This window comes from Thalassophryne amazonica, chromosome 3 (assembly GCF_902500255.1).
Source record: "Thalassophryne amazonica chromosome 3, fThaAma1.1, whole genome shotgun sequence".
In the NCBI taxonomy this organism is placed as follows: Eukaryota; Metazoa; Chordata; class Actinopteri; order Batrachoidiformes; family Batrachoididae; genus Thalassophryne; species Thalassophryne amazonica.
The window spans coordinates 36,951,377-36,967,364 of NC_047105.1; the positions used below are offsets into that span (position 1 = coordinate 36,951,377).

The 15,988-nt window shown below is 40.2% G+C and overlaps 1 protein-coding gene across 3 annotated transcripts in view; it reads right to left on the reverse strand.

Annotated features, from left to right (window-relative positions):
- Positions 1-15,335, reverse strand: part of LOC117506553 (eyes absent homolog 2-like) — a 120,819-nt gene extending 105,484 nt beyond the window's left edge. For all 3 annotated transcript variants that reach the window (XM_034166062.1, XM_034166061.1, XM_034166060.1), the window contains exon 1: positions 15,191-15,335. The gene's annotated coding sequence lies outside the window, so the exon portion shown is untranslated. The remainder of the gene's footprint in view (positions 1-15,190) is intronic.
- Positions 15,336-15,988: the final 653 nt, after the last annotated feature.

The following is a 15,988-nucleotide window of genomic DNA, read 5'->3' on the forward strand; positions in this document are numbered from 1 at the left end:
ACTTTGCGTGTTTTTAGGAATCCGCTAGCTTAGCGTAGCTACTAGCTCTTAGCCGATTTAGCATGGCGGCTTCTCCTGTCTCTCCCGCACTTTTCTGCTCTGGGTGTGAAATGTTTAGTTATTCCTCGGCCTCCTTTAGCAGTAACGGTACTTGTAATAAGTGTAGCTTATTCGTAGCTTTGGAGGCCAGGCTGGGCGAATTGGAGACTCGGCTCCGCACCGTGGAAAATTCTACAGTTAGCCAGGCCCCTGTAGTCGGTGCGGACCAAGGTAGCTTAGCCGCCGTTAGTTCCCCCCTGGCAGATCCCGAGCAGCCGGGAAAGCAGGCTGACTGGGTGACTGTGAGGAGGAAGCGTAGCCCTAAACAGAAGCCCCGTGTACACCGCCAACCCGTTCACATCTCTAACCGTTTTTTCCCACTCGACAACACACCCGCCGAGGATCAAACTCTGGTTATTGGCGACTCTGTTTTGAGAAATGTGAAGTTAGCGACACCAGCAACCATAGTCAATTGTCTTCCGGGGGCCAGAGCAGGCGACATTGAAGGAAATTTGAAACTGCTGGCTAAGGCTAAGCGTAAATTTGGTAAGATTGTAATTCACGTCGGCAGTAATGACACCCGGTTACGCCAATCGGAGGTCACTAAAATTAACATTAAATCGGTGTGTAACTTTGCAAAAACAATGTCGGACTCTGTAGTTTTCTCTGGGCCCCTCCCCAATCAGACCGGGAGTGACATGTTTAGCTGCATGTTCTCCTTGAATTGCTGGCTGTCTGAGTGGTGTCCAAAAAATGAGGTGGGCTTCATAGATAATTGGCAAAGCTTCTGGGGAAAACCTGGTCTTGTTAGGAGAGACGGCATCCATCCCACTTTGGATGGAGCAGCTCTCATTTCTAGAAATCTGGCCAATTTTCTTAAATCCTCCAAACCGTGACTATCCAGGGTTGGGACCAGGAAGCAGAGTTGTAGTCTTACACACCTCTCTGCAGCTTCTCTCCCCCTGCCATCCCCTCATTACCCCATCCCCGTAGAGACGGTGCCTGCTCCCAGACTACCAATAACCAGCAAAAATCTATTTAAGCATAAAAATTCAAAAAGAAAAAATAATATAGCACCTTCAACTGCACCACAGACTAAAACAGTTAAATGTGGTCTATTAAACATTAGGTCTCTCTCTTCTAAGTCCCTGTTGGTAAATGATATAATAATTGATCAACATATTGATTTATTCTGCCTAACAGAAACCTGGTTACAGCAGGATGAATATGTTAGTTTAAATGAGTCAACACCCCCGAGTCACACTAACTGTCAGAATGCTCGTAGCACGGGCCGGGGCGGAGGATTAGCAGCAATCTTCCATTCCAGCTTATTAATTAATCAAAAACCCAGACAGAGCTTTAATTCATTTGAAAGCTTGTCTCTTAGTCTTGTCCATCCAAATTGGAAGTCCCAAAAACCAGTTTTATTTGTTATTATCTATCGTCCACCTGGTCGTTACTGTGAGTTTCTCTGTGAATTTTCAGACCTTTTGTCTGACTTAGTGCTTAGCTCAGATAAGATAATTATAGTGGGCGATTTTAACATCCACACAGATGCTGAGAATGACAGCCTCAACACTGCATTTAATCTATTATTAGACTCTATTGGCTTTGCTAAAAAAGTAAATGAGTCCACCCACCACTTTAATCATATCTTAGATCTTGTTCTGACTTATGGTATGGAAATAGAAGACTTAACAGTATTCCCTGAAAACTCCCTTCTGTCTGATCATTTCTTAATAACATTTACATTTACTCTGATGGACTACCCAGCAGTAGGGAATAAGTTTCATTACACTAGAAGTCTTTCAGAAAGCGCTGTAACTAGGTTTAAGGATATGATTCCTTCTTTATGTTCTCTAATGCCATATAACAACACAGTGCAGAGTAGCTACCTAAACTCTGTAAGGGAGATAGAGTATCTCGTCAATAGTTTTACATCCTCATTGAAGACAACTTTGGATGCTGTAGCTCCTCTGAAAAAGAGAGCTTTAAATCAGAAGTGTCTGACTCCGTGGTATAACTCACAAACTCGTAGCTTAAAGCAGATAACCCGTAAGTTGGAGAGGAAATGGCGTCTCACTAATTTAGAAGATCTTCACTTAGCCTGGAAAAAGAGTCTGTTGCTCTATAAAAAAGCCCTCCGTAAAGCTAGGACATCTTTCTACTCATCACTAATTGAAGAAAATAAGAACAACCCCAGGTTTCTTTTCAGCACTGTAGCCAGGCTGCCAAAGAGTCAGAGCTCTATTGAGCTGAGTATTCCATTAACTTTAACTAGTAATGACTTCATGACTTTCTTTGCTAACAAAATTTTAACTATTAGAGAAAAAATTACTCATGACCATCCCAAAGACGTATCGTTATCTTTGGCTGCTTTCAGTGATGCCGGTATTTGGTTAGACTCTTTCTCTCCGATTGTTCTGTCTGAGTTATTTTCATTAGTTACTTCATCCAAACCATCAACATGTTTATTAGACCCCATTCCTACCAGGCTGCTCAAGGAAGCCCTACCATTATTTAATGCTTCGATCTTAAATATGATCAATCTATCTTTGTTAGTTGGCTATGTACCACAGGCTTTTAAGGTGGCAGTAATTAAACCATTACTTAAAAAGCCATCACTTGACCCAGCTATCTTAGCTAATTATAGGCCAATCTCCAACCTTCCTTTTCTCCCAAAAATTCTTGAAAGGGTAGTTGTAAAACAGCTAACTGATCATCTGCAGAGGAATGGTCTATTTGAAGAGTTTCAGTCAGGTTTTAGAATTCATCATAGTACAGAAACAGCATTAGTGAAGGTTACAAATGATCTTCTTATGGCCTCGGACAGTGGACTCATCTCTGTGCTTGTTCTGTTAGACCTCAGTGCTGCTTTTGATACTGTTGACCATAAAATTTTATTACAGAGATTAGAGCATGCCATAGGTATTAAAGGCACTGCGCTGCGGTGGTTTGAATCATATTTGTCTAATAGATTACAATTTGTTCATGTAAATGGGGAATCTTCTTCACAGACTAAAGTTAATTATGGAGTTCCACAAGGTTCTGTGCTAGGACCAATTTTATTCACTTTATATATGCTTCCCTTAGGCAGTATTATTAGACGGTATTGCTTAAATTTTCATTGTTATGCAGATGATACCCAGCTTTATCTATCCATGAAGCCAGAGGACACACACCAATTAGCTAAACTGCAGGATTGTCTTACAGACATAAAGACATGGATGACCTCTAATTTCCTGCTTTTAAACTCAGATAAAACTGAAGTTATTGTACTTGGCCCCACAAATCTTAGAAACATGGTGTCTAACCAGATCCTTACTCTGGATGGCATTACCCTGACCTCTAGTAATACTGTGAGAAATCTTGGAGTCATTTTTGATCAGGATATGTCATTCAAAGCACATATTAAACAAATATGTAGGACTGCTTTTTTGCATTTACGCAATATCTCTAAAATCAGAAAGGTCTTGTCTCAGAGTGATGCTGAAAAACTAATTCATGCATTTATTTCCTCTAGGCTGGACTATTGTAATTCATTATTATCAGGTTGTCCTAAAAGTTCCCTAAAAAGCCTTCAGTTAATTCAAAATGCTGCAGCTAGAGTACTGACGGGGACTAGAAGGAGAGAGCATATCTCACCCATATTGGCCTCTCTTCATTGGCTTCCTGTTAATTCTAGAATAGAATTTAAAATTCTTCTTCTTACTTATAAGGTTTTGAATAATCAGGTCCCATCTTATCTTAGGGACCTCGTAGTACCATATCACCCCAATAGAGCGCTTCGCTCTCAGACTGCAGGCTTACTTGTAGTTCCTAGGGTTTGTAAGAGTAGAATGGGAGGACAGAGCCTTCAGCTTTCAGGCTCCTCTCCTGTGGAACCAGCTCCCAATTCAGATCAGGGAGACAGACACCCTCTCTACTTTTAAGATTAGGCTTAAAACTTTCCTTTTTGCTAAAGCTTATAGTTAGGGCTGGATCAGGTGACCCTGAACCATCCCTTAGTTATGCTGCTATAGACGTAGACTGCTGGGGGGTTCCCATGATGCACTGTTTCTTTCTCTTTTTGCTCTGTATGCACCACTCTGCATTTAATCATTAGTGATCGATCTCTGCTCCCCTCCACAGCATGTCTTTTTCCTGGTTCTCTCCCTCAGCCCCAACCAGTCCCAGCAGAAGACTGCCCCTCCCTGAGCCTGGTTCTGCTGGAGGTTTCTTCCTGTTAAAAGGGAGTTTTTCCTTCCCACTGTAGCCAAGTGCTTGCACCCACAGGGGGTCGTTTTGACCGTTGGGGTTTTACATAATTATTGTATGGCCTTGCCTTACAATATAAAGCGCCTTGGGGCAACTGTTTGTTGTGATTTGGCGCTATATAAAAAAAATTGATTGATTGATTGATTGATTTAAGTCTGGAGTACACAGTGTGTATTTGCCAGAGACTCGACCTTGTGACCAGACGGGTGAGATCGACGTCTAGAGAACCATCTCATCATCATGGATGCAGAGACCGTACCAGGTTTGATGCCATGGTCTGTGAAAGAGGAGGGGGTGAGGTCTCACGCTCGTCAGCACACTTCCTGAGGTACTTTAGGTTTTGTGACTAACATGAGTACAGTCAGTAAATGTGGTGTCCCTCACACCTTATTATATTGAGCTGTTATGTTAGTCGTTTAATCAGCTTCCACTGCAGTGGAGAATTGAACTGGGTGTTCCATATCTGCAGGGTGGGAAGCTGATTGGTGATTAAGCCAGGAAGTGTTTGCTGTTTATGTACACCTTTGAGTGGTCTCTCTGTGTGTGGAGTGGTGGACTCACATGATGGTTTCTTCTTTCACAGACTCGGTTGGTCGCGGCCACCTGGGGGGTGTCGGCGGGGTCCTTGGGTCCGAACTGTTCTGGCTCCGGACCGTTTGTGCTGCTGGGAGCACACCGTTCTTCCACCTCGCCAGACCGCGCACTTATTTGTTAGTAACTTAGCACTCACTGTTATGTCATTAAATTCTGTTATCCTTGAACCGTGCTCTGTTTCCTTTTTGCTGGGTCCTGTCAAACGCTGGTCGGTTCTCCGCCCACGTCCGACACATAACAGTCTCTTCTAGATTGGACTACTGCAATGTTCTATTTTATGGGTTACCGCAATCCAGCATTAGGGCTCTCCAATTGGATCAAAATGCTGCTGCCAGACATTTGATAGGAAGCAGAAAGTTTGACCATATTACACTCATTTTGGCATTACACTCATTTTGGCATCTTCCCTGTGAGATTTTAAGGTTCTGTTACCTAGAAAATTATTCACACACTGGCACCTCCCTACTTAGTTGATCTACTTAAACTCTATGTACCGGCCCGGGCGCTGCATTCTCAGGGTGCAGGATGACCCTAGGGTGAATAAAAAGTCTGCAGGTCACAGAGCTTTTTCTTATCATTCCCCTGTTCTGTGGAATGATCTCCCTGCTGATTCTGTAGAGACTTTCAAGTCCAGACTTAAAATGCACTTATTTTCCTTTTTGTTTGGCTAGCATACTGGCATAGTATGTTACCTTTTAAATTAATTTTATTAGGAAACAGAGCGGGTCGCAAACTCAACTTTATCTAAATTCTGGGTCTTTTAGTGAAGCTTAGGCCTTGTGGCCGGCGATCACTTTAGTATTTCTTCTTTTTTTTCTAGTTGCTTAATGCTGACAAACTATACTGTGTTTGTTGTCTTTCCGATGCCTAATTCTGTTTATTCTCTCTGTTTGGGTTGCGGCTCCATCCAGAGATGGGTGTGGTGTCTACTTCTGCAACCCTCCTGTCCTGTCCACTGACAAAATTTGCTGTACATTCGTTTTGTAAATTGTTTTGTCAATCGTGTCTGTAGCATGGCCCAGGCAGAGGGTCACCCCTTTGAGTCTGGTCTGCTTGAGGTTTCTTCCTGAAATCATCAGAGGGTGTTTTTCCTCACCACTGTCACCTGTGTGCTTGCTCTAAGGGTTGGTAAGGTTAGACCTTACCTGTGTGAAGCGCCTTGAGGTAACTGTTGTGATTTGGCGTTATATAAATGAAATAAACTTGAAATTTGTATTTACCGGTAAGCAGGTAAAGTGTCCGCATTTGGTCCGGGAATGAACCAGGGCTTCAATGCTATCAGGGCCAGGTTGCGTTGAGCCCCACTCACCCCTTGTATCAGAGTGAATGTCAGCAATTTAATGGGGAGAAATGTGAAGCTAAGCTGAAGCAAAAGATTCATTTTTTATATAATTTGTAACAAAACATCATTTTTATAAACAATATGACATACAATATTGAATTAATGATACAGTGCAGCATATCAATCAACAAAATTCAAGGGATAAAAAAGACTTATCAACTCTACATGTCAAAGCTTTTGATCGCTTTTTTCTCGGTCAGACTAGATCAAAAATGTTATTTACTTCATATTTTAGGGCGATGCAATGCATTATGTCTATGAGTGTGTGTGTGTGCCAGTGTAATGCTGGTCTTATCGTAATATTTGTAACATTGCTTGTGATCACAGATATAATGCTTGTGTTCAGATTAAACTCGACTTTATTGAAGCATTTATTTATGATTTTGCTGACGTGAGTTTTGGGCCTGACGACTTTGTGATTTCTGGTTTCACCTGTAATGTTATGTAACATTAAGCACATGGAGCTACAACAAAGAGATCACCAACTACCTACAACTGTTAAACCATCCAATAAATACACAAAGAGCAGAAGATACTCCTTCCTCATCTCACTGATCAAGAACTTCATTTCACTTTTCAGCTGTCACGTTATTGTCAAAAATAAATAAATAGATAGATAGATAGATAGATAATGGTAATAATCACGAAAACCAAAGGAAAATGTAGGTGTAAGCTGTTTTCTTGTGCCCAAATAACCCAAAATTAGGGTAACACCCACACCGGGGTCTTAACTGATAACGCTAACTCTTCAAATTAAAAATGAGTGACCAGTGAAGACAGACATGGAGCCTCTTGGGCAACAATTAATCCCTGGCAGCAGTCAACCTGTTGCTGACTCTTTCTGCACCGTGTAACTTTACCTCTCAGACTCGGTGGCCTTTTCTTTCCACTTGACCAACTCCCTGCAACAGACTGCTTTAATGCCAGATGCACACCCCCCCCACCCCCAAGTCCCCCAGGAATCAAATTATTCAATAACACCAGTATTTATTTTTTTTTTGGTCCCCCAAAGCCGTCATCCTTTCTGAATGCTCTCTTGCAAAATATTCAGTTCTTCTTTCAGGTGTGTCGCATTTCTAGCTCGACACAAACGCTCCAACAATGTTCAGAATAAGTTCCTTCTTTAATGCGACTGAATCCAAAAGGAGGACCACCTACCCCATAGGCATAGCCCATCTCTTCCAAGAACGAGTGCCCTGGGGTGGGGGTCAAAGTGAGGGACAGCTGGTAGACCTCCCACCAGCCTGGAGGAGCGGGTGTGGGGTTAGAGGACTGGGCTGACCCCAGTCAGAAGGTGGTCTGGTTCTCAGGTAAAAACATCTGGTAGAGGGATGGGAGGGTGGTCACACTCGAACTCACACGCACACACGCCTGAACGCATGAGTGATCAAACCATCTCTAATGAACTCGCCCACACTCAGACTCACTTCTTTATTAGCCATTAGCACAAAACGGCTTGCCCTCCGCCCGTCTCCTCAGCAGACAACGGCAAATGGCTGCCCTAGTTGCTAACAGCTGGTCAGACAGAACACACTAGTCATTGAAGCTCAAAGGCCTTGAAGACAGCCTGAGGTCCAATTACTTATTTGAGCCTGGGTTTGATGAGGAATTTGCAAAACAAGATTCATTCTGAAAGCTGGTTGCCATAGTGACAGCTTGTGCCTACTACTGTGTTTTCAGTGGCATTACACACAAATATTCCATGTAAAAATAGTAAGATTATTTAGTTATGAAAACTGATAGGCGTGTAATGAAACGTATTTATCAGAATACTACCCACTTATCTTAACTATTTCCTTACTAAGAAGTGCAACACGTTCAACTTTGAACTAGCTATATGTTAGACAGTCAAATCAACTAGCTTTGGAAGCTATGGCATTATACCCATAAAACATTGTATACAATAATATTAACACAAACATATAAACAATCATGCTAAATAACTTTATATTTAATACGCTATCTTGGTTAATTTAGCATTTTTATTTCTGCCAACTGTTTTTTAAGCAACTAACCTAGGCTTGTAAGTGTTAATTCTACCCAGTTCTTATTGTAATCCTGTCCCTTACAAAGTACAAAGTCAAACTATTCCTCAGATTGAATTTATTCAAACTCAGGTTGATAAACAGGCCTGGGTTCCCAGAGATGTAGGCCACACAGGGGATCCATCTTGTGAGAGACCGCAAACAAAGCAAAAAAGTAGTTTTTAGAAAAGACAATGTCGGCAGTACAATTGGTGGTTTTTATTCCTGTAACACCTAACCTTATTGGTTCACGTAGACAGAGGGGAACCCCGGCCCTTGTCTTCAGCCCGGCAGTTGTTCGGTACCTGGTAGAACCCATCTCCTTTGTATGCTGAACTTTCGGATCAGATAAAACCAGTTCAGACCAGTTGGCATGCATACTCAAAAAACAAAAAACAAAACAAAACAAAAAACTAAAACTCACTAAAAATATAAGGATTTAAGCATAGCAAATACTTATAGTAAAAAATAAAACAGAATAAAAAACAAACAAACACAGATCCAACATAAGCTTGCTATAAGTTAAAAAATATTTAAAATAAATAGATTTGTCTGAGAAAGTCCACTAATTTTGTCACTTTTTGGAACAGATTATACTCTAGTGGAGCAAGTCTTTATCAGCAAGAATTTTGTGAAACTGCTCCATAGCTGCTATCGCTACTTCAAAGGTTACTAGCCTAACTTTGGCTCATAAGTGGGCATAAATGCATATGTGTGAGCCAAAGGTTAACAATGATGAACTAAACAAATATCTGCCTAAATTAATGGAATACACATTTATTTTACCACCTAAAATGAAATCATAATAATTGAAATTTGCTCTGAAAATTTGGTGCTAAAATGTTAGCATGACTGGTCCAACACGTATGGCAATTTTTGACTTCGGGTAACAATACAGTTAATTTAAGAGGCATGGTTTAAGTGTGGCTACACACACATGCACACACACACACACACACACACACACACACACACACACACACACACACACACACACACATGCCCTGATCCAGACTGGTTTGGACCGATGCAGTTGCATCGGTCAGATTTTTTTATGCATTGTTTGTCATCGGTAAAAAAAAAAAAATCTCGAATAATGCTGAATAGTGCCGAACGTGTCCCCGCGGTGAACACAGCTTTTGATTTGATCCCACAATGCACCACGCAGGTGTACACAGGAAAATTCAAACCAGATCAAACAAACATAGCGTCAGTCCAGTCGAGTCGATGATCACGGCATCCAGTAAAAAAGTTGTGCAAGGAAAATTGGGCGCTTATTTCAGCAAGAAACGGTGAGTGGTTTATAAATAGTTTTCAGACAATACTGTGTTTGAAAGGCATACTATGATGACTGAAATTACATTTTCGGTGGTTTTCCGACCATACATGTCAACCTACAGATTGTCTGTAAATTATACGGATTTTTCCAAGTTTCAGAGTCATACGGATGTACAAATAAAGTCGGATATTCAGGGTTTGGTCTGCAGTGGCTCTGTAATCAACCGTTTCTGCAGCGCGACTCCACTTTGAAGCGTGAACCACTGAAGCAATGCTTCGATCCACTAGCTCGTTGGTTCTTTGATTCACTGCTCTTCAGAAACGGCAAGTCTGCTTCTTAACCTCTCAAAGCCATTAAAATACCGTGAGTCACTTTTGTGTGGATTAAAGTCACTAACTGGGACTCTTGTCTTGTTGCAGTCAAGAAAAGAGAATCATCCTCCGTTCCATTGGCACAGCTCCAAACACTGCACGACTCCCTGCCGAGACAGAGTCCGGTTGGTATTAATAACTTCAAAATGAATTGCCGCTTTAAATAAAATGACACCTCTTACAAACGCTGTAATACAGACAAGAAAGTACAATCGATTAAAATGTTTTTGTCCTCCCAAAATGAGACGTGCTGAATTTCTTTACAAATTACATCCTGACGTGCAGCACAGGAGCTACAAGAGCTCAGCTCAGATATATGGAAAGACATTTATGTCAATAATGACTGAAAGGAAATGCTTTTGACAAAAACTACAGATTTTGTTTATTCCTATTTATGTCCAGAGATCAAGGATCCACCATGTCAATTTTTGTTATAGTGTTGTTTTTAGGACATCATATTTATACAAATAAGAAGTGTTCACTATGGTCCATGAAGTATAATAAATATATTAAAAGAAGTGTGACAGTGTATGTTGAACATGAATAAAAGAATGAGGATTATTGAATAACAAGACGTGTACGATTTTTATTTTTTCATTGGGCAAAAATGCATCTGTCAGATTTTCACTCTGGATCCAGCCCTGCACACACACACACACACACACACACACACACACACACACACACACACACACACACACACACACACACACACACACACACACACACACACACACACACACACACACATTCACCCATCTTCAACCGCTTATCCAACATCAAGTTGCAGGGGCTGGAGCCCATCCCTGCAGCCACTGGGTGTGAGGCAGCGTACAACTTGGACAGGGTGCCAGTCTGTCGCAGGGCCAAGGTGTAGCTATAGTAAGTCTTAAATAAATAACAGAAACAAATGTTGTAAATTAAAATAGCTATGACACTACTGAAAGAGCTGGCTTTAAAAGTTGGAAAAATGATGAAAATACATCTTAGAAGAAACATTCGATCAAGACAACTCATGCTAAAGAAAAAATGTGGCAGCTAAAAACAAATACACAAAGAGGTTAGAGAAATATCACATTATTACATTCCCTTCCCACTTCCACCCCCCTGAGCACATTTAAAGACATGGTCAGAGAGAAAATGAAAAAGATATTTTTGAGGAAAACATGATCTCAAATACACCAGCAGTCTCACCAGTATCTCTTTCCAATGTACACACACACACACACACACACACGCACGCACGCACGCACGCACGCACGCACGCACGCACGCACGCACGCACACACACACACACACACACACACACACACACACACACACACACACACACACCATGTAAATAACTTTACACATATGTATGAATTGTACAACTCGAGAAGTTTTCGCTGATAATTGCAGTACAAAAGAAAACACATTTTCAAAGTACAAGGCCTCCAAATGTCACAAGTACTTGGTTTTACTCATTTGCTTTCTGTATCACCTTAAACAAGCTATTTATTATTTATGAATTTAATTAATTATTCATTTTTGCTATTTTTGTTCTTATTGCTAACCCCTTAATAAATAAGGCTGTCAAAGAATAGTTGTTTTTTTTATATAAATGCTATCAATGTAATGATGGTTATGATGTTCCATAAAGTTCAAAGAATTCACATTTGAAATTAATATTTAATCACCACCGGTTGTAAGACCAGAAGTTGGGGATAAACAATTGCATTCTATCCATACATGCGTTCATGGGTCCGCTAGTGATACCTTCTTGTGCCCATGACAACTTGTAGAAAATGTGTTCGGTTTTGATCAGCTTTGTACTGCACATCTTACATGAATAAATCTTGGACAAGTTTGAATTTGAGCATGAGCAGGTTTCACCAAGACCCTCTAAGGACTGTCAGAGTTGCTGAACAGAGTATTGATTATTGCAATTTATTATTCCCTGGCAGCAATACTTTATTTTTCATATATATAGCCACCTAAATACACAATAGTACACAAATTAAGAACCTTTCAGTTTTAAATTTTGGAATACAGACCTGCCACTATTCTATATATTTTACATACATTCTATAATATTCTGTTTACCTAAATTCCAGTGAAGTAGCAGTTATGTCAGCAACACAGCTGATTGTTTTTCATTTCCAAATACAGCATCAGTGACTATCTCCTAATTTATTTTAAAAAGTGATCAAGCCAGCACCAAGCCAAATGAAGGCAATAGTACATAGTACATATTACCTGTAGGGAATGCTCGATACATGAGTGCACCTTCTCTTTTTGTTTTTGTTTTTTATTTTAACTAGCTGTACGATTAATTCAACAAAAAAAAAAAAAACTGCAGGATTTTTGTTTTCCTGCGATTTACTGGAGGTCTGTGTCCTACACACTTCATATACAGAGACAGGATATAAATGCATACAATAATGTCAGAGAACAAACATGTAATTGAGGTCGTCCCTTCAGTTTTCCCCAACGCTAACAAAACTGACTTTATGTTGAAGTCGAGATACTTCTGTCTGTGGTATATTGCAAAATTAAGAAAAAGATTTTGCAGATGACATAAATGAGGAAGTGGATACGCACATGCACAAGGTTCAACATTTACCTTCGAGTGTGCGACTTCTATGTAAAACGTTAAGTCTCCCCACAGACTCGTTTTGGCAAACAAAGTAAACGTACCGGAACTAATTTGACAACAGACACATTGGACCTGTGTCTCGTCTTGTCTGTCCATCAGATATCCAACAAAACGTTCATGCAAAATGAGTTCAGATTTGATTCTTTCCAACATGATGTCTCATCGCCTGTGTTTACTAGCTGTGTCCATTCTTTTATTTATTTATTTTTTACTTCTCTTGGGGATTGGGGAGAGGGGGGGCACTTTCAGTAACAATTTACGGTCTCATTCATTTCTTCCGACCCGTGTCCATGTGACCTACGAGATCCCATCAGACCCCGTCTTGCGGCTGTGATTTGGATCATTTTAATGACCGAATATTGTGACTTCTTTATTTGAATACTAAAGAACAAAATTATCGTGGTGCTGAATAAAATCCTTTCAAATGGCAATAATAATAATAATAATAATAATAATAATAATAATAATAATAATAATAATAATAATAATAATAATAATAATAATAAGGGATTTCACCTTTAAACACATACATATATAAATATATATGATTAAAATTGGTTGGTGGAGATCACCAGCCTGACTTCATCACCTGTGGTCCGAGTCTCACAGAGAGTCAGACAGAGAACGTGAGCTAACCAGGAAACCAAGTGAAGAACTATAATGAAATTGGTGCAGATAAAGTCAGGAAGAGCGGTGCTTCCTATGAAAATATTTGTCATTCCACAAACGTTTGGCTATAGAAGGGTTTGGAATTAATTTTTGTTTTCTTAAGAGGGGGTGCTCTGTGCTACAGGATGTGGAATTCTCCACCGCTCTGGACCTTTTTTTTTTTTTTTTAGGCTGCCGTTTATTCACAATTTATTAGAGGTAGTAATAGGAACCATGAAGGGCTGAGGAGAGGCAGAGAGGGGCTCAGGCCAGCCACCGAGAGCCAGTCCAGAAATGGGGCCTAATGTTATTAGGAGACGAACCACAGTGTTAAATCAAACACGCCTGAGCACACACACCTTCACTATGTGGTCCGAGCCCACCTCCCATCCCCTTTCAGACCCCTGCGTGTTATTTGTGGGGGTTAAAATAAAGGTATAGAGGAGATTTTCTAAGATTTACAATCAGTCACAGACGTGAATTTGATATAGCAGCTATATCCAAAATAAGAATCCCGCTGCAGGTATACCTCAGATAACTGATGCTGACAGGCAAAGATATAAGTCGAGACTTTATTTGACAAAGTGTTGGGATGAGGGTGACATTTTTGGCCTGGTATAAGAAACAAAAAAACAGAAATAAAAGTCCATCGGAGCATAAATGCTCATATGCAATGTCTAAATTGTAATATATAATGGAAATTTCCAATTCCAATTTACATTCCAAATACTGTCGAACAACTTCTAACTTATTTTAGGGAAGTGGAGTATTTTTTTTTTCAACAAAAATCAGGGATGTATTAATCTTTTCGACTTGCTCTGTGGAGCTGATCGAAGCATTTAAAGGTGATTTGAACCACTGGGAAAACACACTGTAGTTTCTCAACTGGAGACATGAAGGGGTCCTTGAGAAATATGAATACCGCCCTTTGAAAAATGCTTAGAGAGGCTCCCCTAATTTACTTAATTAGGGTCCCTGGCTGCTGAGGGGGGATGTCAGTGAATTGGGTGTAATCTTTGGTATTTATGCCAAACCAAAGTGGTGCACGAATTCAAGGAGCACCAAGAAAAACAACACCAAAAAAAAAAAAAAAAAAATGGAGCTCAATCTCAGGAAAGCCTGCCCCCCTCACATCTTTTAGAAATAAGGGCTCACTCAGAAAAACATACTGGCTGCTCTTCATGGGAATTTGGGAAGTTTTTCTGTCCTGGGAATGGCGCTGTGGGAATATATTTACAGCTTTACAACGCCACTGAAAAACAAATATACTATCTGATACCATTTCTGTTTCATTTGAGCGTAAAATGTGTACATCTGCACTGGAGGTTTTGTCTTGTTAACACTGAAGGTATCAGGGTCAATTTATAGAAAATATGTTGTTTTCTGAAAAAATATCTAATTTTTTATATCAAATATATTCATGCTGAGAAGAATATTGCATAAAAGTAATGTGAGACGCCCTGATTGTATTTATAAAAATCCACATAACAAAATTGTCTCACAAAATAGTTTTAATAATAATAATAATAATAATAATAATAATAATAATAATAAGAAGAAGAAGAAGAATCGTGTTTTGATAATTGATTACTTGTTGAAATTATTTAACAAATCAAAATGTAAGGAATATTTGCAATTTATCTTATGAATTGTGCATTTGTATGTTCCGGCTGCTGGAGAAATGAAACAACTACTTGAAGAAGTCACACTGATATGATGAGTAATTTGGTTTTTATGACTTTCATAAAATTTTATTGACATTAATCAAAAGGTAATCCACAGAGTAACTGATAATGAAAAAAAAAAAACCCCTATATAGTTTCAACTGTGCTCATACTAGAAATAATAAATACCAACTATTTTCTATTTTTTGTACTATAAGAATTATTAATATAATTAATAGTTATTAATCTACCCCCCATATATATATATATATATATATATATATATATATACGCACTTCTGAAAACGGATGACCAGACAAAAAGAAGCACTCACCATTATTGAGAACGAAGATAAAGGAGATAAAAAAGAGAATCCTTTTGTGGTTCAGTTGTGGAGTTGCGTGTCCATGTCGCCGAGTGTCCCCGCGCACAGTGCGGACAGGTTGGAGAGGTTGGATAGAGGTTGGAGAGGTTGGATAGAGGTTGGATAGAGGTTGGAGAGGTTGGATAGAGGTTGGATAGAGGTTGGAGAGGTTGGATAGAGGTTGGATAGAGGTTGGATAGAGGTTGGAGAGGTTGGAACGCTCCTCCGGAGGTGACAGCTGACAGCTTTGCGCTCCTGCTGCCGTCTCTGCGCTCTCTGACTGCGGGGAAGTGATGTTAAATGAATTACAGGAACGACTCTGGTTCCTCCTCCTGCGCTGTGCGCGCTGCTGTGCGCCTCCGCGTGCGCGTTCCCTCCTTATCTCCGCACAGCTCCCTCACTTAAAAGTCTCTTTTGTTTGGTCAAGAACCCTCTTCTCTGCGCTTGTTTACGCAGAGAGGCTCCGGCTGTGCGCAAGCTCTGCGTCCTGGTGACAGTTTTAGGGGAGACCGGACACAGTGGTTACGCGTATTTGCGCAACAATCAACCAGAGTGGGATTAGCACCAGGGTAGAATGTATATATTTCTGGACCTCTGGAGTGAAAAGGGGACCACTTTTTCCCTTAATCTGTGATAATACTTTTTAAACTTTCAACTGTGGGAATGAGCAAATTTAGGATTTATTGTTACTCACACATTCACATTCCTTCAAGTTTCACATTCAGATGTATGCAGGAGCAACCTACTCCACATAGAAAGGAGTTAGGC